We start from the raw sequence: 22,988 nt of genomic DNA, 5'->3' as shown, positions 1-22,988 counted from the left end.
GACAATTTCAGATTCAGAAGAATCCATTTTGGACCATTAAAGGGCTGTCCAAATCAGCTGATTTCAGTCTCCACCAAATCGCTTCAGATGTCTCCAAACCGATTCGGCCATTAAAGTAATGGCGTTATTGACTTTAATGGGAATGTTTAGGTTTCTGCCTTTCCCGTTGCCTGGGATTAGGTGGGGATTTGAGTTAGAGGCCCCAAACTTTAAGGGTAGATTCAGGAGCCTATTCTATGATTTCCCCCAAGTTTCAAAAGGATTAGACCAGGGGGTCCAATTCTAGGGGCTCCCAAATAGAGTGCCCTCATCCTAACTCAATTATATCCTAGGGTGAGAAAAAATAGACACTTTGTTCTGATAATGAATTTTCACCATAGGACATAATGGGCCATTTCTTCCAATTGTGAGAATTTATGATAAGAACAGAGAGTCTTTTTTTCCTCATTATTGGATCTAATAGAGGTAGGATGGGGAGTTCCTAGAATTGGACATCCTGGTCATATTTTCTTGAAACTTCACACAAAGAACAGTTCCCATCACCACCCCTGGAGAAAAGGGATGCGTGTTAGAGCTGCAGGGGATAGCTGTGGCTGGCTACCCCAGCAATGATTAGGTGCCAGCCTCCAGGTGAGAACTGGAGACCCACTGAAATCACAACACAGCCCACACAGAGCTCACTTGTGTTCCCCTGGAGAGGATGGGATGCCAGACAAAGGGAGGGGGGGGGAGGAATTCTCACAGCACCACTAGGAATCAATGTCCAGCACAGCAGCAGTCATACCCAAACATGCAGCAGACAATAAGCAGGCATCCTCTCTGAGGAAATGAAGTGATCTATCTCTGCTGTGTGGTGTGATTTCAGTGGGTCTCCAGGTACCACCTGGAGGCTGACATCCCTTGAGACTCCTAGTGTACTGTGAGGTTCCCCCCACCCCACCTTGCCAGGGAAACTGAAGTGATCTCTCTCTGCTGTGTGATGTGATTTCAGTGGGTCTCCAGGTCCCAAATGGAGGCTGGCACTCCAGAATTGCTGGAGTGTGAAACCACAGTTCCCCTGCTCTGGTATGCAGCATCCCTTTTCTCAGAAGAAGTGATGGGAACTGCTCTGTGTGAAGACTGAGCTGTAATTCCTGTTTATTCCCATCATCTCCTGCCTGGAGAGTGGTATCTGCATGTTAGAGATCTCCCCCCTGCCCTGCTTTGTCAAAGTTCCTATTTCTGTCTTCTCAGTGGCCTGGTGGGGGTTTCAGTTAGAGGCTACAACTTTCGGTGTAGCTTGAAGACCCTCTTTTCTAAGGATCTGCAAAGTTTATAGAAGATTGGACCAGGGGGTCCAATCCTAGGGGCACACAAAGTGGTTGCCCCATCCAGCCTTCATTGTATCCAATGGAGTGAGACTAGACCAGGGAGTTTGTCCACCATAGGATACAGTGGAGCCAGATAGGGGCCCCTATTTTTACTAATCTTCTTGAAACTTGGAGGGTTAGAGAAGAGGGTCATCAAGCTATCCTGATAGTTTGGAGTCTCTGACTTAAACCCCCACCCACCCAAGCATTGGAGGACTTGGAAATGGGGAAATTCCCATTGACTTTAATGGACGAATCAATTGGAGACATCCGAATCACAATTTGAACAATTCAGATGTCTGTGATTTAGCCATAAAAGTCTATGACATTTGCTGCTTTGGACCATATTAGGTTCATCTGTGTCCTAAGCAGGCCTGATTTGGATATTTTTTGGGGTGCAACCGGCCCAAAGTGCACATGCCTAGTCAGAACACTGGAAGATGTAGAAATTTATTTCTGTACATCTGAGCAATTGAATAAAATAGGATCTGTTCATGGGTGAGAAAGGATGTATCAACTCTTTAGTCTCCCATTTTGATATATTTATTTCCTTCACCCTGACCTCCATTCAATCCAACAAATGGTGACAATGTAACCTAAGGTTGTTATTCAATTTGGAACATAAACTTCTTTTAAAAAGTAATAAATATTCCCAAATTTCTCTTCCAGAGATATTTTCCCCATGCTTATCTCACTAATCTACCAACCTTGGACTCCAATACAGTATCTCATTTTCCCCTCTGTCTTCCAACTTTTTGGATATTAAGTTAACTCCAAGAATGCTTGCTCTGTGTTCCAGCTGTTGGTTTCCATTTCTGTAGCCCTGCTATCCCAATGCAGGCATCTGTGAAGATCGTACTCAGCTCTCCACATCACTCTCTCCCACACAGCTTTCTTTCTTCAGATAAATACTACAGACTTCACTGTAGTGTGAAGGCTAGTATATCATTTCCCCTCTTTCTCTCCCTCCCCCATTTTTCTTTAGACTCTTTAAATGAACACCAGCAGACTGCCTCATAAACTCCTCTGTGGAATTCGACCAACTGAATGGAACATCCAACAACTGGCACCAAAGAAAACATGGCTTAAACAGATTGAGGAAGACATTAGAAACCAGCAATTGACTATCCATGTAGCCAAAATGACTGCCATGGAAATACATTATAAACAAGGCAAAAAATCCGGTGGCACCTACAGCAGGGTATTGGCTGAGAGGACAATCTGTTCCACCAATCACCAGCTAAAGGATAAAAAGAAGAAAGAAGTAAAAATATTATTTTTCTTTCATTAGTGAAATTGTATTAAACAATGATCTGGTTCCTCATAAAGGAGTTAGACAGCCATGCCTTCAGAGTGTTCTTGCAAAGCTGGTGGCAGTGTTGTTGGTTAGGTATAGACAGGGGAAGAATTTAGCTATGAAACACCAGTATTAACAAAAATATGATTAAATTAGAAACCTCATTCATTGATGTGTTGGTGCTGTCAAGATAGACCTGATTTATGGTGACCTCAGCATGGAATTTTCAAGGAATGAGATTAAGCAAAGATGGTATACTTGTGCCTTCTTCTGCAAAGGCTTGCTTGTAGGTCACCCTACTGACTCAGCTTCTGAGATCTGATGAGACTGATACGTCCCAGGGATACCCATTGATGTGCAAGGAGGAAAAAGTGGCTACTATCATCTGTCTTTGTTTCTGACAAGCAAACACAGGTCAAGCCAGGCATGGCTACCCAACAAGACCTTGTGTGTGTCAGAAATAAATCAACAGGCAGACTCCATATGAATCTTGTATTTTCAGCAAGCTCTCATGACAGAGAAAGGAGTAATGCAATAATTTGCACAAAAGAGCAGAGCAGGATGCTCAACCCAACATGAGCATCACCAAGATAAAGGAGGAGACTGCACCTAGAACAGTGCCAGATCTAGCTCTTCTTGGTAAAAAAAATCTAATCATTGAGCAGTTTCCTTCTGTCTTTTAATACTGGCACATCAAACTCCTATTAACATAAAGTCCTCACACCTGGACTCCCCCTCCCAACCTGAATTCAAACAAATCCCACTCCTAAGGTCTCACTCACAGCCTTTCACCAGTCCCAATGACCTATTAGCATTTCATTGTCAAAATCCAGTCAACCCATTAACTGAATTCCACTCCTTTGACATTGCCTGCCTGATTATATCAGGGCTCCCTGCCCTGTCCTCAAAGTGCAAATTTCCTATAAAAAGATAGCAGAGATTAGCATTCTTGTTCTTGTGTTCCACGAAACCCAGCATACAATACCGGCTGCCACTCTGCTGCTATCCCCCTCCCCATTGCACTTCTGGATCAGGTAAATATTAATACTTTTCAATATTCCTCCATCTTTCCTTTTATTTTCTAAGAACCTGTATGTTTTTGTTTTGTCTGTGTTTTGAATGTGCCCCAATATTTTCCCCAAATAAATCTCCTTGAGTGCAGCCAAAGGTTGATTTCTATTGGCAAAAGGCACTTGTGTCAGCAGAAAGAAACTTCCCTGCCCTTCCACAGCCCACTACGTTTCTGAAATGCTGTTCTTGGGGCACAGAGAAACCTCACAAACATTATGAAAGGCAAATTGGGGGTTGTCGTGAGAAGGGGAGTTTGCTATCCCCTTCTTCTGATAGGATCCAACTCATTTAACTAAAATAAAAGCCTGTCTATTTAGAACTATTGGTAGTGCTTGGCATTTCACCTTCCTTAATGTCTCTAAAGCAAAACAAAGCAAAAACAAAAATTAAAACAAAATCACGCCCTCCCCCAAGAAGCCAAACATTACCATTTTATCCAATTTAGCAAAGTGCAAATTAGGGAAAGTGATTTTTCCTAACAGTTCTCTAGTCTGCTGCTTACAAATACAAATAACAGATATTAGACACATTTCCCTAAACCCAGTAGCAAATTTATTTTGTAAGGCAGCCCAATTATCTCTGAACTGAATGGCTCAGCTGACTAAATTGGAAGTTTATATCAGATGGCAAGTAATTCAAGATATATGAATGTCAAAATGAAAAGAATGCCACCCACAGATAATTTTCATTTTTAAACATAATTACAAACAGCCTGTGAATCACACTCAAGCTATATTAATCATTGTTTTTAAGCTATTGTGAGAGAAAGAAGAGAATGTGCCGTTAGAAAAAACTGTCAGCTTTCTCAGGATACAATGAAAGATAATCTTCTATCTATTAAATAAAATATTTAAAAACATTGCTACTCAGCAAATAACACTTTGGTTCCTCATCTGCAAGACGTCCCAAATGCAGTAGTATATTGCCAAATAGTTTATGTTATATTATGATCAATGTCTAATCTATCCAATCTATCCAATGTATGAGAGACTTTCCTATCACCTTCTGATGTCTGCCTACAACTGTATTCCTCCCCCCCCCCTTGTGTTGTCTCTCTCTTCTCCCTGTCCTGTTCTCCGTTCTTAGGCTGGTGTATGAATAGTACAAGATGATGCTCCAGTGCCATGACTGCAATACAATGTATGATTGTTTCAGTGTATCCAGTACTTTCATGGCATTCAACATGAGAAAGAGATGCCTGTTCTGCTCAAAATCAGGGAATATTCTGCTTGTGAAATGGCATTTTCTTTCTGTTGTTTAGTAAAAATTATACCAAAATATTGTGTATCTCTACAGCTGTTGCAGGAACTGCACTAAGCACATGTTTTTTCCAGCTAACACATCATGGGATCCATCCTGCTAACTAGATACAGACAGGCTTAGTTTTAGAAAGATTGCTGTAGCGTGTGACTTCATACTTCTTTACCTACCTCATAGGAAACATATCAAGTCATGAGTATAGGAAATGAGTATAGGAAATATACATAGTCATTGGAGGAGGGCAGGATGCTGTTCCTGTTGGCTGCAGAGGAAAGGACACGCAGTAATGGGTTTAAACTACAAGTACAACGATATAGGTTAGATATCAGGAAAAAAATTTTCAGTCAGAGTAGTTCAGCAGTGGAATAGGCTGCCTAAGGAGGCGGCTTCAAGCAAAGGTTGGATACACACTTTTCTTGGATGCTTTAGGATGCTTTGGGCTGATCCTACGTTGAGCAGGGGGTTGGACTAGATGGCCTATATGGTCCCTTCCAACTCTATGATTCTATGATTCTATGAGTACCTTGGTGTTAGTTGTAGCTGAACTGTAAGTCAGTTTGCTGCATAGACACAATAGATTGGATAACATGGTAAAACTGCCTAAAAAAGGGATTTCTTCCTCCACCCCTCCTGTTCCAGCTTAAAAAATATCTTGAAATGCTGCTCCGAGGGCACAGAAGACCCCAAAGAACAGCATGAGCAAGTATATGGAAGTCTGCTAGGGGAGAGGGAAGTAGATGAAGATGGTTCCTTCTTCCACCAGGATCCAACGTAGTATCATTTACAGCACAACAGCAAAGAAATATTTGCATATTATATTATCTGTACACCGCCCGTGGTGCCGCGGGCGCCACGGACTATATAAAAGAGTAAGGGGTTGTGGGGAGGAGTTAGGGCGGGACCAGTCCGGGATAAAAACTCGGAGGCGTCCAATCAGGAGCCGTGAAGCGGCTCCTGATTGGGCCCCTGTGAGTGCCACTCGAGGGCTAAGTGGCCAATTGGGAGGCGTGTGTAGCGCGCCTCCCTATTGGCCACTTGGCCCGCCCTGGACTCGCCGCCCACATCCACCATTTCCCCACTTGCCGCCGAGCTGGACGCATCTCCGGCAGGAGCTGCGCCTCCTCCTGTCGCCAGCGGGCCGCCTTGCTGCCCGCTGACACACTCGCCTGCCACCCACCCGCCGCCGCTTTCAGTTGCCATGCTGGCCCAGTGCCAGCCGCGCCGCCGCCAGAGCCGCAAAGCGCCACCCGACGCCTCAGCCCGCCGCAGAACCTGCCGCCGATGCCCGAGGCCCGGGAGCCACCCGGTGGGAATCGCCCCCAGAAGCCGTCGCCGCCGCATGAGCCCTGGGAGCCACCCGGCAGCCTCGCTCCCGTCGCCAGGGCAGGAATCATCTCCAGAAGCCGCCGCCACCACCGCCGCCACTGCCGCCCCAGCCCCAGGAGCCGCCCAGCGCCCTCACTCCCTTCCACAGGCCGGGAATCGGCCCCACAAGCCACCGCCGCCCGAGCCCCGGGAGACGCCCACCAGCCTTGTTCCCTTCACCAGCCCGGGAATCAGCCCCAGAAGCCGCCGCAGCCGCCGCAGGCCCAGGAGCCGCCCGGCAGCCGCGGCCAGAACACCTACCGGCTCCTCACCGACCTGCAGCAGCCCCAGCTCGACACCAGGCTCCACGTGAGTGATCTGGGCCCAGCGGCGCCGCTGCCAGGGCCTCCCTGCCACGACAGGCTAGCGCCCATTGTATTTAGACATACAATGGGCTTTTTTACTAGTAAAATGATATAAAACAACAACAAAACACATTTTAAAAATCACCATCTGTATGCCTTGTTCTTCCAGTTAGGTTCTAGAGCACATGACTTTAGATGGGGCCTACAGATATATTTGGACCACCCAAATCATATGCCCTGACCTAAGCCTATGCTAGTCCCAAATTTAGCTGCAGGAATGATGGGGATATCGGCACCAGCTTCTCTTCCATTACATCACATACATAGTTTGTAGAAATACCGTCCCTTTCTGTACATGGTCCTATTGTACGGGTTTTTAAATCTGCAGTCAGAGACCCTTTCTGCATTCACTGATTATTTGAAAATTTGAGGCACAGAAAGTGGAGCCCAGAACAGATTGGGCAGGGGGGAGGTAAGCTGTGAAGGGAGTTGCATCACAGCAGAGGAGGAGACAGCCTAGGAAGTAGTTTGTTGGTGCAATCCAGGTGGAAGGGCAGCTGCTGGGATGAAGGGTGTGTGTGTGTGGGGGGGGATCTTCTCCTATTTGGCAAAATGAGGAAATGGCTTCATTTAATTTTGGATTGAAAAAATTAAAGCTTGCCTTGTCAATTTCTTTTTCTTAGTGAGTCAAGCCTAGCATACACTAGACTTGTCCCATTTTTGCCTCAGGAAAAAAAAAGCACTTTACAAAATCCCAGAGATACAGCAAACAGAAAATAAACTAAGCATTTCAGGGAGCAAAATCCATGCAGAAGACAAAATAAAGCTAAACGCACCTGTGAAGTGAAACTGAGTTGGTATTTATTAATTTCAATTAATTTATATTTACATTTATAACCTGCCTCTCTTGAGCCAGTCAACTGGCAGAGGCTTACAACAATATAAACATGCATAAGTGAAAAATACACCCAATATAAATGCACCATGAAAGTGAAGGAAAACACTAGTACATAAAAGGCCTGGGACAAAGTTCAAAATAAAATTTATTTATGTATTTATGTATTTATTTATAATACATTATGTTAATTTACCTATTTAGTGAATTTTATTCCTGACGCATTGCCACTAACGTATATCAGGGCCCATTCTACACACAAATTGGATGATGCACTTTCAATGTGCTTTTGAAGCTGGATTTTCCTGTGCAGAATATAATCTACTTCTAAAGTGCATTGCAATAGCATTATCCAATATGTACAAAATGGGGATCAACATTTTTTCCTGGATCAAAATATGGCTTTTTAAAACTTTTTTTCTAAAGAACAATGCACATATTATATATGTACTAGCTTCAAAGCCCGTTCCTAAAAATGGGCCTTGAAAGGGTTCCCTCCCCTTGGCCAGGCAGCTTAAAGTGGCTCGATCAAGTGGGGTGGGCGGGGGCCGGCCAGTTTGTTAGCAGGCCTGAGACAGAGCTCCTTAGCAGGCAGTCAGCAGGCCAGGAGGCCCTTGTTAGCAGGCCCAGCCTAGCAGGCCAAGAGGCCCTTGTTAGCAGGCCCTCCACCACGACCCTTTGCCCAGGGCTCTCTCCTCTTACCTGCTGCTGGCTCCAGGCACTGAGGTGTGTCTGAGAGCAAAGAGGCTAGAATCCAGGGATGGAGGGCGGGAGCTGCAGGGGCAGGGGCTGCACCCTGATTAGCTCTATTCCAGCGTGGACAGCCGGACACATTTCACCCCCCAGGCTGTTTCACAAATATATAGAAGAACAATGGATAAGGATATGTGTGGGTGTGTGTTTCCTTAAACCAAGGTTTCCCAACCATGGTACTGCAGTGTGGAGGTTTTCAAAATGGCAGCTGGGGAGAGCCCTTTTACCCTGTGACTGCCATTTCCAGCTCTGAGTGAAGAATAATGAAAAAAGGGTTTTTAAATTTTAAAAATGTCTATCATTTGGGCAGGCTTACCTAATGCCTCCCCATGTGGCCAGTGATGGGCCTGGAGGGGGTGGAAAGGGGAAGGGCCCCAGCTATTTAAATGTTTGATGACTGAGGCTCCTCATACTTCTAGGAGGGTGGCAGGGAGGCATGGCCAGCTGACATCACTTCCCAGTATCTTGAAGTATGAAAAATATTCCAGCAGTACTTCCATGGTCAAAAGATTGAAACAGGCTGCCTTAAACTGATATATGCATCCAGTTTTTTTGTGGAACAAATCAGCAATGCTTTAAGTAGGCCAATGCTGATACTAAAATAGATGGTCTCTTCAGCTGAAACTGTAGGATTTACTTGTGATTACAGCACTTTGTCCTTTTCCCAATGTATCAGCCTTTTGAACAGCTTGTCATAACTCAATATTGACTTTACATCAGTGAAGTCTTTTTGACAAATACATAAAACATTTAGCTGTTTGAAACATACCATTACTATAACTGTGTGTGTGGTGAGGAGAATGATATTTTAAGATTTGAATGAAATGTCTTATATGTCAGAACCTGGAACAGATATATTTTGCCCATAGCTGTAGCAAGTCATCTGGTAGCTGCTGCTGGGCCTGCAAATGAGTTCTCCCTCTAAAGCCAAAATAGACCTGTAAATAGTCTTACCCTCTCCCTCTGCAGTTTACTAACAGCAACCAAGGTTTAAAGCATGGGTAGTCAAACTGCGGCCCTCCAGATGTCCATGGACTACAATTCCCATGAGCTCATGGGAATTGTAGTCCATGGACATCTGGAGGGCCGCAGTTTGACTACCCATGCTTTAAAGGCTGTCAAATACTGTTGTGGTTGTTTAGGAATGACCACAGTGGCCACTGAGAAAGGATTTATTTCTTAAAGTTACAGGTACTGCTTCTTTTTTTTCTTTTCTGTTTTGCAGGAGGGCTTTTAAAACTTCCAATGAATTAAAAAAAAAAAGATGTCATACTTCCTGCAAACCTGGAACTTTTCTCCAATTTGTAGAAAACCTGACTTCATGGCTCCTTTCTCTAGATTTAAGTATCCACTGATAACATATTGAGAATTAGATATACTGAATGATAATTCTACGAACAGGCTTTTCAGAATCCTAGTTAACTGAGACTGAATGCAATTTATAAATGTCTGTGCATACAGTAAGAAGCCCACATGATAATCTATCATATCCCATGATCATCTGTAGGCTTCCTGTAAATTACTATTGCCTTCTGCAGAGGATTTAGGTACCATGCAAAGCAGCTCTATAGAGGGGGTTCTTTCCAACCAGCTGTTTTACTCAGTCTTGTTCAATTCCCTTTCTTATTACAGTTCCCTTCCCACATGGCTTTTGTCTATACATTTTATAGCATTTTTGGAGCTGGAAATGCTAGTTGGATAAAGCCCAGTGGTAAAGTGAATTAGAGCAAACTACAAGGTGTTTGTCATCAAGACCAGGGAATTTTTTTGAAAGCTTACACTTATGCTTTCCCCCCTCCCAATGTCTGGCTCAGTTAATAAACACCCATTTCCTCATTTATCAAAATGCCTGTTTCACTTAAAGCACTATTTCATTCGAAAGGCCAAGCAATTGTCTGAATGGCATCCCATCCTTTCCATGGGTTCTTTACAAAGATTAGTTATTAGAGCAGGAGAAGGGAGGCAATCATTTCCTCCTAAAGTATGCCAAAGCAATTCCCTGGTATTTAAGAACCAGAACCAGAACTAACCTCCTGCTTAAACATTAAAGGTGTTAATGACGCCACCTGAAAGGAATTATACTGTGCCCATGATCTGAGCAGATAGAGTAGCTCCAGTTTCTGCTTCACTGGGTATGTAATCCTGATGTGCAGCTCAGAATATATCAATTCAAAGCCCATTTATATTTCAGACCAAGAAAAATATGGCATTAAGGCATAAATGCAGTCATCGCCCCCCCCCCATTTTCACACAACATTCCACAATTAATAAATTATATGGCAACTTTAATTTGGTTTCCCTGGAAACTAACCGATGGAAGTCATATGACTGTTTGTTCACACTTTGCGTTATTCACACTTTGCTTAAAGACAGACTTTTATGAAATCAGCAGATTTATAGTCCATTCCTAAATAGAATCATTAACTTCAATGGACTGAGACGAGTATAACTCTGCTTAGGATGGCATTATTGGACTCTTTCTGCTGGTGTTTTTGTAAGGGATTTATATTATCTGGCATTTGTGAAAACAGGTTCTCAGACATAAGTAGAGCCCACAAGACTCATTCCTGAATATTACGGTTTCACAAATATATAGAAGAACCATGGATAAGGATATTGTGGTTAGGAGAAGTGTCAGGAGCCCTTTTCCTCCACCACTTCACCCTGGGTTCCTAATTTCCAATTAGGGTTGGGCACTTTACTGATTGTTAGCATTTTAGGTGGTTTTACAGTGCAATCCTGTGGAGAATTATACCTTTTTCAATCCAGTATTTAAAATCAGACAACTAAAAACTGTCCATAAAATAATATATATTTTAAAAAGCTTTGCCTTCACAAAATCCTGACCAACTGTACACTTAATAACCCCAAAAGCATAGTTAATGGTGTCTGACTTGCTACCCTTGTGAAAATATAACAAAGATGAAATTTCTATCACCTTATCTAGGAGACTATTCTGTGGTGGGTAGGGCAGCCATTGGAGCAAGAAGCAAACCAAATCTTTGCCAGGGTGAGAACCAGCAACTGATGTTACTGTACCAATCCCACCTGGAGAGATGGTCCTTCTTTCAGGTATGTGGGTCACAAATCATGAAGGGCTTTCTTTACAATATTAAAGAGCATCATTGCCTATATGGATCTTAGGAGACATGATTGGTTATCTTCCCCCACTGAGAAAACCATCTATTTAATTCTATTTTCTGATTTTTATTTTGTAAACAGTTACTGATTGATTAGGACATGTCCTCTTATCCCATCAGTTTTTAGTATATTCAGAAATGTGATCACTTTTACGAACATTTTGAATTTTTAAATATGTCTACCAGAATACTCCAGATGACACTCTCAAAGAATTTTAAATGACTGGTGGAGCAGGCTTTCCATTAGCAAAAGCTATGTGACCTTTGTTCTACCATAAGTTAAGCAATACCAACTTAAATAATAGAACTTGGACAAGCATTATATCTTTAATTTCCCAGATCTCCTTGAATAATTTAAAAATACTGTTAAATTGCATACTTGATCATTCTCCATTAGCTACTCACAGTATTTTGTTAAAAGTTCAGCTGTTCCACATGTGAGTTGATTAAGAACTTCTCCGACATCTGCTATCCCACCCCAGTGGCTTGTTAATTTTGAATTTGTCAATAGATCCAGACCTTCATTTTTTTGTTGTTACTTCTTTTTGACATAGGAGCGACAAGGTGTTATTATAACTAAGAGTGTTATTCAATTACAAAGTAACAAGGTTCAGGGAGCAAATGCAGAAGTATAAAAGTCAAAAGAGATGAATAAAGTAGAAGTCAGATTTGTTTTGAATGCTGTTATTATATGGCATTTTTGCAAAATGTACATTTGAGATTTAAAATATATGCTTGTGTGCAATTTACTAAACAGCCTGCAGAGCTGTGGAAAGCAATCTTCATGTTTGTGGGGAATATTAATGAAATACATGGCTGACTGTGTAAATTGACACAAAGGCTATATTTTTCAAGGGAAACAACTACACCCAGCAATAATGGGAATGATTGCCAGCTGAAATAAGCATCATCCCTTTCTATCTTTTTTTAAAATCAAAATTGCTGAGCTGCTGTAATTTGCCATTGTCACTTGACAAGCTGTGAGATGTTCAAGTCTGTTTATACTTGGGCCCTATAGTATTCTTTCACAAACACAAGCATGTTTGTTGTCTTATTATTCTCCCTACACTCATTCTCTTACTATCAAAAAGATGCAACCAGCACCAAAATCAATTTGCCTGCCTAAATCCTCCCCAGAATCACTAATCGTTTGGTCAACTAATCGTTAAATGTTTGATATCCTCTATGTGATGATGATACTTCATATCCATTGGGGTATTTCATTTACAGAAGCTACTGGATTCTTCTGTCCCAATTTTTCAACCTGGAAACCTTGTTTCATTTTCATTTCACCCCTTGTGAATCTTTATTTAGGCACTATTATTTATTGCCTCACATAGAGTTTTTCCTTTTAAATTTATGTAATTTTTAACATTCTCTTTTGCATTAATTGTGTATGTGGTATAAAACTGGTCTAAAAATGGCAGATAATGAATAAATACAAATGGCACAAAATGTCATTAAGCGAAGAACTGGGAACACGAGCAACAAAAACAGGCTCACAATGACTAGATATGAAAGCAAAAAGCAATAAAAAGGGCACTTTGTACACCCTTATTTGATATTTAACAAAATTATTAGTTAATATTCAGGACTAGACACTGTCTGACATTTGAAAATCAGTGGTACTGAATATCTTACAGTTGATATAATTAACAACAGAGATGGCAGACTTAGCTTTCCTGTCTGATTTAGCTAAAATAAAATCTCTAACTTCATTCTAATTAGGGAATACATTAGTTCGCATAGTAGAACACATCTCTCAGTGAACTGTTGCTTCACCCATCTTTAAGGATTTTATTAGTGGTCACCCAGTGATGACCTCTGCTGTGTCTGTAAAGATGCTGGATGTTCTCATAGTGTGATGATGTCCATTCATTATCAAACAAAAGATTTAAAAATCCCATCCTGTTTGTTTCCTTCATGTTGGTACTGAAATCAAGGCGAATGAAAGTTGCTCAACTAGTGCTTCTCTTTCCTTCTCTCCCTAACCTTGTCCCCCAGAACTTACTATGCTGGTAGCAGATAGGGGCCAGGCTTCCTATTGTAGTGGTCTCCATCTAGCCAGGCTGATTGGCCACCAGAAACTTAGCAGGTGGGTCTAAGACAGAAGTGGGTTGGCTCCAGGCAGTATTTTTACCCAGTCTTATCCAATTACCTCCAGCCCCCTTGAGTTTCTGCACTAGTTGAAAAACAGGGTCATCCAATTCCATATTTCTGGTCCACATCCCCTAATGTTTTAGGTCCAAAGCACAGTACCTCAGTATACCCTCAAGATATCAACTTTGTTGTATTTTATTTTATTTTTGCCTATTGGCATTTTTAAGTTGACCTCAATAGCTTGGAGGAACATAAATAATTCAGTAAATAAATGTGGTGTTATGCCTTCCTTTATACCTATATTCCACAGAACACATTAGAGTACAATGGTTTAGAACACCAGAAAAATACTGGCATCTGAAGAATACGGAGAGGTAGAAAAGGGAGTCAGTCTTTTTCTTTCTCACCTGCCTGCCTGCCTGGATGATAAGTCGGTCAACTGAACACCGGCCTACCTAGTATTGTTGCAATGAATCTAGAAAACATAAGAATATAATTTGTGGAGCAGATGATGGGAAAGAAGGGGGATATTGGTACAACAGAAACAAAAACAGCAGAAATTAATAAGTGTAGCAACCCTGAAAAACAATAGAAAATAATTTTTCTGAGAGGGGGGAGGTATCAGGATCAGCCTGGTTGCTAGCCTCCTGCCATGATCCTGTCGGGGTCAGCTGTTAATTTTTCTCATCATTCTGTGTATTGCCATTTGTCTGTCCTGAATATCAAAGTGGAAACACCTTGCGAAAATGTCCAGTTTGCTCCCATTTTGGAAGAGGAGTCTGTCACATAAAATCACATGACTGAGGGCCATTTCGCACGGCTTCAAAGTAGCACAATGGTTGCTATTTGGAAACGCTACTAATTTGCCATAACCCACGACGTCGTAGACAATCTGCAACAATCCTGAAACCAATCAGCAAAAAGCGCTTCGTTGTGGCGCTTTCAGGGGAATCCAGAAAAGTGGATTCACCCTCCGGATAGCGATACACTCCTGCAACCAATCTGCAACAGTAGCGCTAAAGACCTGTGCGTTACCATTGTTGCTGGTTCTTCAAAGTCCCTCCCCCTGGCTCTCTCCTCCAAACTTCCGGCGAAGCGATCGCCATTTTTTTTTCTCCGAGCGAGCGGGGATAAACGCACCGGCGAGCCTCTTTCTGTTTAGAGGCTTCCCTGGCTTCAGTCCTTCACCTTTAGTCACTAAGCACAAACCACTGAAAAGCCCGTTTGCTGAAATAAAGTCCCTTTATTTTTTACAAATAAATTCAGCCGAAAATCGGGCCCGTGAGGGGGGGGGGGGATTTTTTTTTTATCACTCGAGGCAGCGTGCAAACGATCATACAATCAAACGACAGCTCACATTAGGCAGCTGGATGGGTCTCTCCGTAGCAACGAATCCACCTAGATTCGTTGCTATGGGTCGTTTTTTTTTTTTAAACCTTTCTTAAAGGGAAAGGGGCTGTTTGGGAGCATGCTAACGGCTGCCCATTGGCTGCTTGACGGCCAGGGGCGGGACGAGCTTGGCAATAGCGCTTCCTTTCTAGCGATTTCTGCCGAGACCGGAAGCCTGTGGGAAACGCTAAAAAACGCAACTGATTCCACTACAAAGGCAGGTATGCATAACGACGAATTCCACTATTTTAAATGGCGATTTTTCATTCCGCAAACAATTTGCAACAAAGATCCCTGTGCGAAAAGGCCCTGAATATTTGTGGTTTGGGTAAGAGATACTTGCTCACAACGTACACTTACATGTTCTGTTTCTGAGCTTTGTCTGTTGGATCTAACTTAATAATCTGAAAGGGAGGCTAATTTGATTTGGTTTGAAGCTGAATAAATGGATACAATCAATGAAGACCTGGAGTAATTTTGAAAACAAGTATTAAGTGGACATTTCTTTTTCGGCTGTAAAGGGCAATAAATGCTTGCCATTTCCATTAGGAATGCTAACTGGCTCTGTAAAAAGTCACTGAGGTAAGGCAATGGGGTGAAATTCCATTTGCCCAACTCTGTGCAATGCTGCAAGGGCATCTTATCACATGCTTATAAAGGCGTAAGAGATGGTGGTGAAAGTGGTGAAGCATGATTTATTTGCCACAGAAATCATATTACATGAGCTCTCACCTGGCACAATTATTTAGGGTAGTTAGAACTCTTACCACCCTTGAGGAAGAGCACCAAAATTTTTAGGAAATTGGATTTATGCCATAAGGCATTAGCAGGCTATTTCGCACAGAGTGTCTTGTCACTCTGTCGGGACCTACGTACCACGATTGATACAGAATGTGAATTGGAAGCTCCGTGGCCATTATGGGGGATAGTGTTTGATAGCTTCATTCAGCTCTCATTAACCAAAGTGGACAAACTTCTGGATTCACTGAGGGCGACTACTTGCCACTTAGTCGACCAACGGATAGGAGGTCCCTTAAGGGAGATTGTTAACCTCTCCCTGATGTCAGGTGAGTTCTTCAATGGGCTCAAGGAGGCAGTGGTACATCCTCTTTTGAAAAAACATCACTGGACCCATGGGACCCCACAAACTATTGCCTGGTTTTGCATCTTGCGTTCTTTGGAAAAGTGGTTGAGCAGGCTGTGGCAGATCAGATCCCAGCATTTTTGGAGGAACCTTCAGCCTTAGATCCATACCAGTCTGGCTTCCATTCTGGTCACAGGGTGGAGACTGTGATGGTCACCCTGATGAATGATATCCAATGCCAGCTGAATCAGGGCGATTTGGCCATCCTCGTACTAAAATTAGTTCAAAAACATAACTATTATGATGGTGATTTGATATAATACACTTTTCACATGAAGCAGCCTCATACTAAATCAGACCCTTGATCCACCATGGTCAGTTTTGTTCACTCAGACTGACAGCACCTCATCAAGGTCTTTTGCACCACCTACTACCTGATCCTTTTCAAGGGAGATGCTGGAGATTGCATGCCAAGCAGAAGGCTCTGCCACTGAGACATGGCCCCTTCCCTACTCTAATAATTTCCCACCTCAGAAAATTCAGACACAAGCTTTTTTTTATAATCTAAGAAAAATTCATATTGAGAAAATGAAACAAATACAAAATGGGCACATTTTTAGTCTCTCAGATAAGATCTAAGGTATGAGAAATGTAAGACAACAGGGAATCTTTTTATGCCTTCCTTTCTATAATACTGGTCAATTAGTTCATACCCTGAGCTTAGCTATAATGTTATGCAGTGTTTCACAAATTATGAATAATATTCTGATTAAAATGATCTCATTGTCTGTCAATACAGCAAAGGATTTCTGGAGGATTCTTTGATGCCTTCTTTTTTTCAGGACATGTGATTTCTGACATGAGCTTCTACCTCCATAAAGCCTTTCTATAGATCTCTCTGTGTTATTTATCTGAAAGACTTGTGAGTAGAAATGTTTCTAAGGCTTTGGCAAAAGTCAAGCACATCCTTGTCACCCCTTCTGTTTTTTAAATGTCTATTGAATTCCTTGGAAGAGTCTTCAGTGAATCTCTGGTGATTGCTGGCTGCACAATTTAGGATTTTTTTTTAATGCTCCTTTTGGAGATAAAGCCATTTATTTCTCAGTAAAATATGAGTCTCCTTTCTCCTCTCTTTTTTAAAAGTACAACCAAGGCACACTATGTTCCTAGGCATTTATCCAATAAGCTTTCTTCCCATGCTAATTTTCCTCCCAAAGACCTGCATATTGGTATGAACAACTTTCATCAAAGCAGAGCAACACTTTTACCTGCAACCTGTTATACATGGAAACTAAATTCCTGTTTTTAAAAAAACGCCTTAATTTATTGCTCTCTATAACCAAGCAAGGAAATGTGCATATGTTTTGGGGAATGATTCATTTTACGATCCTTACATGGGCATTTTTTCTTGTCATTTGAAGAATGGGAGAGAGAGATAAATAGGAGCCTTAGTTGGCATACTCAAAATGATCCACTCATTGAGGTTTCATAAAACTGACCTCTGATACTGCAGCTTTTCATGTTGGAGCAATTAGATGTTGATATTTTTGGAACTGGCTCTGAACAGAAATGCCAAGCAACAGACTCATGTGGAAAAGGCACAGAGGTATCTCGTTGCTCTTTTTAATCATTCCAGCCTGTAGTGTTTTTTTCCCAAAGACATTTTGGTAGCACAGGAGAGCAAACATCATTCAACCATGGGGAATATTATAATAAAAAGAGAAACAGGCAATAAAGTGGCTTCGTGTAACTGCTTTCCATCATTATATATTGTTCCCTGAACTATAATGTTATCTTTCACTTGGTATTTTCTCCTAAAATATTACCAAATATTAAGCCTAGTATTTTAATCATAACGTAGGCAACATACCAACTTGATTTTTTAAAGGCATCACTTCAGAAACTCCTCAAAGAGACTCTCTTTGTTTAAGGGGGTGGGAGAAACCCCTTTAAACTTCATATATTTTGAGTGAGGTAAAAGAAACTGATGTTGTTTGGTGGGGAAGAAAATAGACTGTGATCCGGGAAGTGGCTGGTCAAAATTTGGCCCTTCCTGGGAACTTGCTAGGTATCAGTCCTCAAGCCACTATTGCCTCCTTTTGGCCCTATGTGGGAAGTCATACTGGCCTGCCTTATAGAAGTCTGGTAAGGAGAACCAAAGATTTGCATGAGAATCTTTGAACACAAAGAACAACATAGGATTTTCACTAAAAGTATATATTATAATAACAAGGCCTAAATGTAATACATTCTACCGATATTCTCTCTCCAATTACAGCTGCGTGTTTATCAGTAAGAAGAACAGGATCCTGGGACAGGGCAAATGCATGATATCATTAACTGTCAGCTCAGTTGCACAGAGCCAATAGGCAATATTCAAAGTCATGTTCTTTAGAATCTACACTCCAGTGAGTTATAGTACATTAGACATGCTAGTTTTACATGCAAGTTCACTAAAATACTTGAAGAAAAAAACTGATAAAGGTATTGCAACATAATAAGTGCATGCAAAATGTTTTTAGTTTTATTGTAAAGCATTTTTTACCCAAAGGAAATACTGGGAGGAAACAGGTTTAAAAAAAGAACATTTCAAATCAAATCATTTAAAGTTAAGTGGAATATGAAGACAGATAAATTTATCAGCAATCTGTTAGGCTCTCAGTCCTTCATTAACAGGACAGAAGAGTTCCTATTAAGCAATGAAAATTCTATGTCCGGATGTGCCTTTGATACCCTTGTAGAGAGCCTTCAGGAGACTCTAAGAGACATAAAAACAGAATCAAGCAAGCACGCACATGGCCATTCTAAAACCTGGTTTGATCAGGAGTGCAGGTCCCTCAAAAAAACACTGAGAGATCTTCTCAACTGTTATAGGGTTAACCCTACGGGGACTCTAATAATGGAGATCAAACAACTGAAACAAAAATACAAAAATATTATACTTATCAAAAAGAAAAAAAGAACATTAATTTTATCTTTTTGAAACTTTGTAATGGTGGGGGGGGGGTTGTAATTTTTCCTTTCCTATTTTACAGTCATGGATGTTCTGGCTTATGAATACACTGTTCAGAGTGATGGACAACACTGCCTGAAATTAGGTACAGGTACAGGTCAACCACAGAGTGCAGACTTTGCTCTCCCAGTGGTACCAGGTGCCTGCTACTGAGATAACAGGGAGCTGTCCAACAGCATCCTGTGCAATGCACCCTACCTCTGAAGTTGTAGAGAAACCTCTTGGAAAGGTTGGGCTATCATTGGTACCAGGAAGGGGTGTGTGTGGGATGCTGATCAGGTACATCAGCCTTTCTCAACCAGGATTTCATGAAATCCTGAGGATTCTTGCTGACCTTGAAAGGGTTTCCCAAATGGGTAGGAGTTAATTACCTGATCAGCATACCACCCACACCCCGTCCTGGTACCAATGATAGCCCACCCTTCCAAGAGGTTTCTCTACAACTTTCTCTACAATATATATACAATTTGTCAAACATTGATCAGGTGATATAATCATATATGGTCATCTCAATGTGCACCCCCCAATGGCCAATGATGGGCCTGAAGGAGGTGGGAAGGGGAGGGGCCCACAACTATATTCTGCAGAATATGCTTCCCAACCATATTCTGCATGCTCACACCATTTCCAGGGTTTCTTGAAGCCTGAAGAATGTTGAGGGGCTTCTCAATGGCCCACACTTGGTTGGTATCCTGAACTGCTTTGGTTCCTGAGGATACAGTTGAGTTGGGGGGACTTAACAGGGATTTACCATGGGTATCAATAGGCTGCACTGCCATTTTTGCCAGCACAATTTTGCAACTGTTTGGGGGTGACATTCCCATGCTAAAAGTGCTTATGGAACTGACTAGCTGGTATCATATCTCATGGCATACCCACATCTCCACTGACATGGGGGTTCACACCTTTATTCCCACAGTAAGCATTTCCAGTACAGTACCTCTGTTGGTGTTAAGTGCCCCTTAAACTGGTGAATCTCCAAGTTGCACCAACATAGCAGTCATCCAGTTCCGTATTCCAATTCAGCTCCCCCACCCCAGATTGCTCTGTAAACGAAACTGTAATCCTCAAGTTAAAACCAGTAAGAATTTATGCAAACTGGATAACAGTTGTTCCCAAACAGCAGAAAGTTCCCTGAAAGATACCAAATAAGAACCATCCAGTATAGCTATAGCATACATATAATTAATTAACCTGGTTCTCTAAAAGAAGTTTCTGGCACTGCCAGTTGCCACAGTGGAGAATGAAAATGATACCTAGCACAGTCATAACGCATACTAGTACCTCTGTAATTTTGCAAGAAACTGAGAGATATGTAAAATATATCCTATACTAGACTAGAAGTAAAGTCCAGTGTGTTCAGGAATGCACTGGGCACTAAGTAGGAGCTTGTTGGGGGGAGGATTTAAAGGGAGAGGGCATAGAGAGGCATCTCTCTGAAGCTAGGAAGGGGGGTTAAAGAGCCTGGCAGGGCATCTCAGCACCAGGAGAAGCAGTGGCTGGCTTCTTGGCCCTGGCGCCACTCTGCGGGGGGACTTGAAGAGCTAGGCAGCACCACTCCCCATCCCCCAGCCCTGCTCCTGCAGGTGCAGAGAGCCTTGTCTTTACACCCAGGGGAGGGGGCTAAAATAGCTGGCCCAGGCGCCACTGCTACAGAGCTCAAGGAGCTTTCTCCCCATGGTCTGCAAGGAAGGGGGACTCTGGGAGTCGTGCAGGGTCTCTCTCCAGCCGGAGAGGTGCTGCCCAGCTCCCTGCCCCCAGTGCCGCCACCCCAGAGCGCAGGAAGCTTTCTCCCTGTGCTTCATGGGTACGGGGGACTTCTCCCAGTGCTGTGAACATTCAGAAGGCTCCTGGCATGCAGGGCTTGCTCTGGAGCCTTTTGAATATTCAGCCCGTCATCCAAAGTATGAATCACAAATTATGTGTAAGATGATAGCTTAAGCTATTACTTGGGCGTTATCTATCCAAAGACAGCACTAAATACTGAAAACTGAAATAATTTGTCTAAATGGAGCTTGTAAGATAACCCAGTATGTATTGTCTAATGTAAAGGTGTCTCAAGTATAAAGTTGTTAGGCAGCCACAGAAGCAGAAGATCAAACATGAGAAGAAGGGAGGATGAAACCCATAAGCTCAATAGCAAAGCGGAAGGAATTTACAGAAATCACAGTAAGAACCCTCAGATTTCAACCTAAGGGTATGAAATGTTACAGAATTTTTTTTCTTTCGCTCAGTGGAGAATGGCAACAGGAACAAAGGAAGAATTCCCCCTTCCCTTTTAAACAGCAAAGGTGTTGATATACAGGTTTGCACAGCTGAAAAAACTTTTTAAAAAATTGTAAATGTAACATGCTTTGCTTGTTAATATAAGACTACAAACTAGATCACGGAGGGATTGAATCTGAACAGTGAAAAGTAATTCAGTCTGAGGATTTGCAAAAATCACATAAAAGAGATGTAATAAAAGTTTACCAGTCTATGAAATAAAACTAAGACTGTTTTGTTGTAAGGAAAAGAGAAGTCTTGGGTTACCTCATATTGCATATCACAGGAAAAAGACAATAAATATTTAAAACAACAACAACAAACGGGAAATGTGAAGGAATGAAAAATACCTGATTAGTTTTCAATGCTAAAAGAATATCTATCCAAATAATAATATAGAGAAAAGCAACACAAAACTGTTAAACTCTCCTTTTAGTAAAGTTGTTTCTTTAGGAAAGATTGAAGAAGGGATTCAGGAATCACCATTTATTAAAATATATGTGGCACATTTCTAGAGAGCATTCAAGATGTTTTCTTTCAGCAGTTATTATTTTTTTTATCCCTGGTTGAAAATCAAAATGTTGCCACTGGCAAAACTCAAAGAATATGCTAATCTTTGGGGGCAGGGGTTCTCAGGGGTTTGAGGGTAAGCAGGCCCTTGGCCAGCTAGACAAGGCCTTGTGTAGTAAAGCACAAAAGGAAGGGTGGATTGCCCTTCGTTCCTAGGTTGAGCCTGGAATCTGGAAGTCCTTAATTTATAATTCTAGTGAACTAACGATCTGAACAAAATATTTACAAGTGGAGAAGAAAGAATACAGGGTTAAAAACAGGTGCTCCCTCTTGTGTTGCCACTGGTCAGACTGTTTCATCTTGAGGCAGGTGAAAGGAGAAGGACAAACGTTACTGTCTAGTTCTGTACTAGGGATTTGTGCCAAACTACTCTTAGGAGATTTTACTTCAGGGGAAGGTGATAGCAACTGGCCTTATTGATCTGGCCTTAGTGGAAAAGAGAGAGGCAAATTAACGCCTTTTCATATAAACAGTAAAAGTTGTACTCTGTTTACAGGATAAACACTGCAGATGAACTGAAAAGAACTGGAAAGAAAAGTCTTAAGCATGGAGTCTTAGTCCATTCCAAGAAGTTCCAGATGTAAACCTAGATGTTGCACCAGCCAGTGTGGTGTAGAGATCAGAATATTGGACTAGGATCTCCAAGATTGTAGGAATGTTGCTGACAGACCTGGAGTCAGTCACATGCTTTCAGCCTAACCTCACAAGGTTGCTGTTGTGAGGATGAACAGGAGGCAAGGAAAACAACACAAGCTGCTTTGAGTCCGCATTGGGTAGAAGAAGAAGAAGAAGAGTTGGTTTTTATAATCTGTATTTTACTACCAGAAGAAGTCTCAAGGTGGTTTAAAACTCTCTTCCCTTCCTCTCCCCCACAATAGACACCCTATGAAATAGGTGGACCTGAGAGTTCTACAAGTTCTACTCTGTGAGAACAGCCCTAAGAGAACTGTGACTGGCCCAAGGTCACCCAGCTGGTTGCATGTAGAGGAGTAGAGGCCACTGCTCTTAACCACCACCACAAGCTGGCTCTCAAATGAATTAATGAATTAAACATAACATAATAATAATGAAATTTTAAACCCTATTTTTATATGTCTTATACATTTTATGCCAATAAAAGGTTACTGACTGA

General features: G+C 41.9%; 1 long non-coding RNA gene across 1 annotated transcript in view; it reads right to left on the bottom strand.

Annotated features, from left to right (window-relative positions):
* LOC143818987 (uncharacterized) overlaps nt 1-22,988 on the bottom strand; it is a 70,377-nt gene that overhangs the window by 2,880 nt on the left and 44,509 nt on the right. The window contains exon 2 of the long non-coding RNA XR_013224720.1: nt 16,179-16,280. This is a non-coding gene — a long non-coding RNA (uncharacterized LOC143818987). The remainder of the gene's footprint in view (nt 1-16,178; nt 16,281-22,988) is intronic.

The sequence above is a fragment of the Paroedura picta genome, chromosome 10 (assembly GCF_049243985.1).
Source record: "Paroedura picta isolate Pp20150507F chromosome 10, Ppicta_v3.0, whole genome shotgun sequence".
Taxonomy (NCBI): domain Eukaryota; kingdom Metazoa; phylum Chordata; class Lepidosauria; order Squamata; family Gekkonidae; genus Paroedura; species Paroedura picta.
This window is presented reverse-complemented; position numbering and strand designations above follow the sequence as displayed.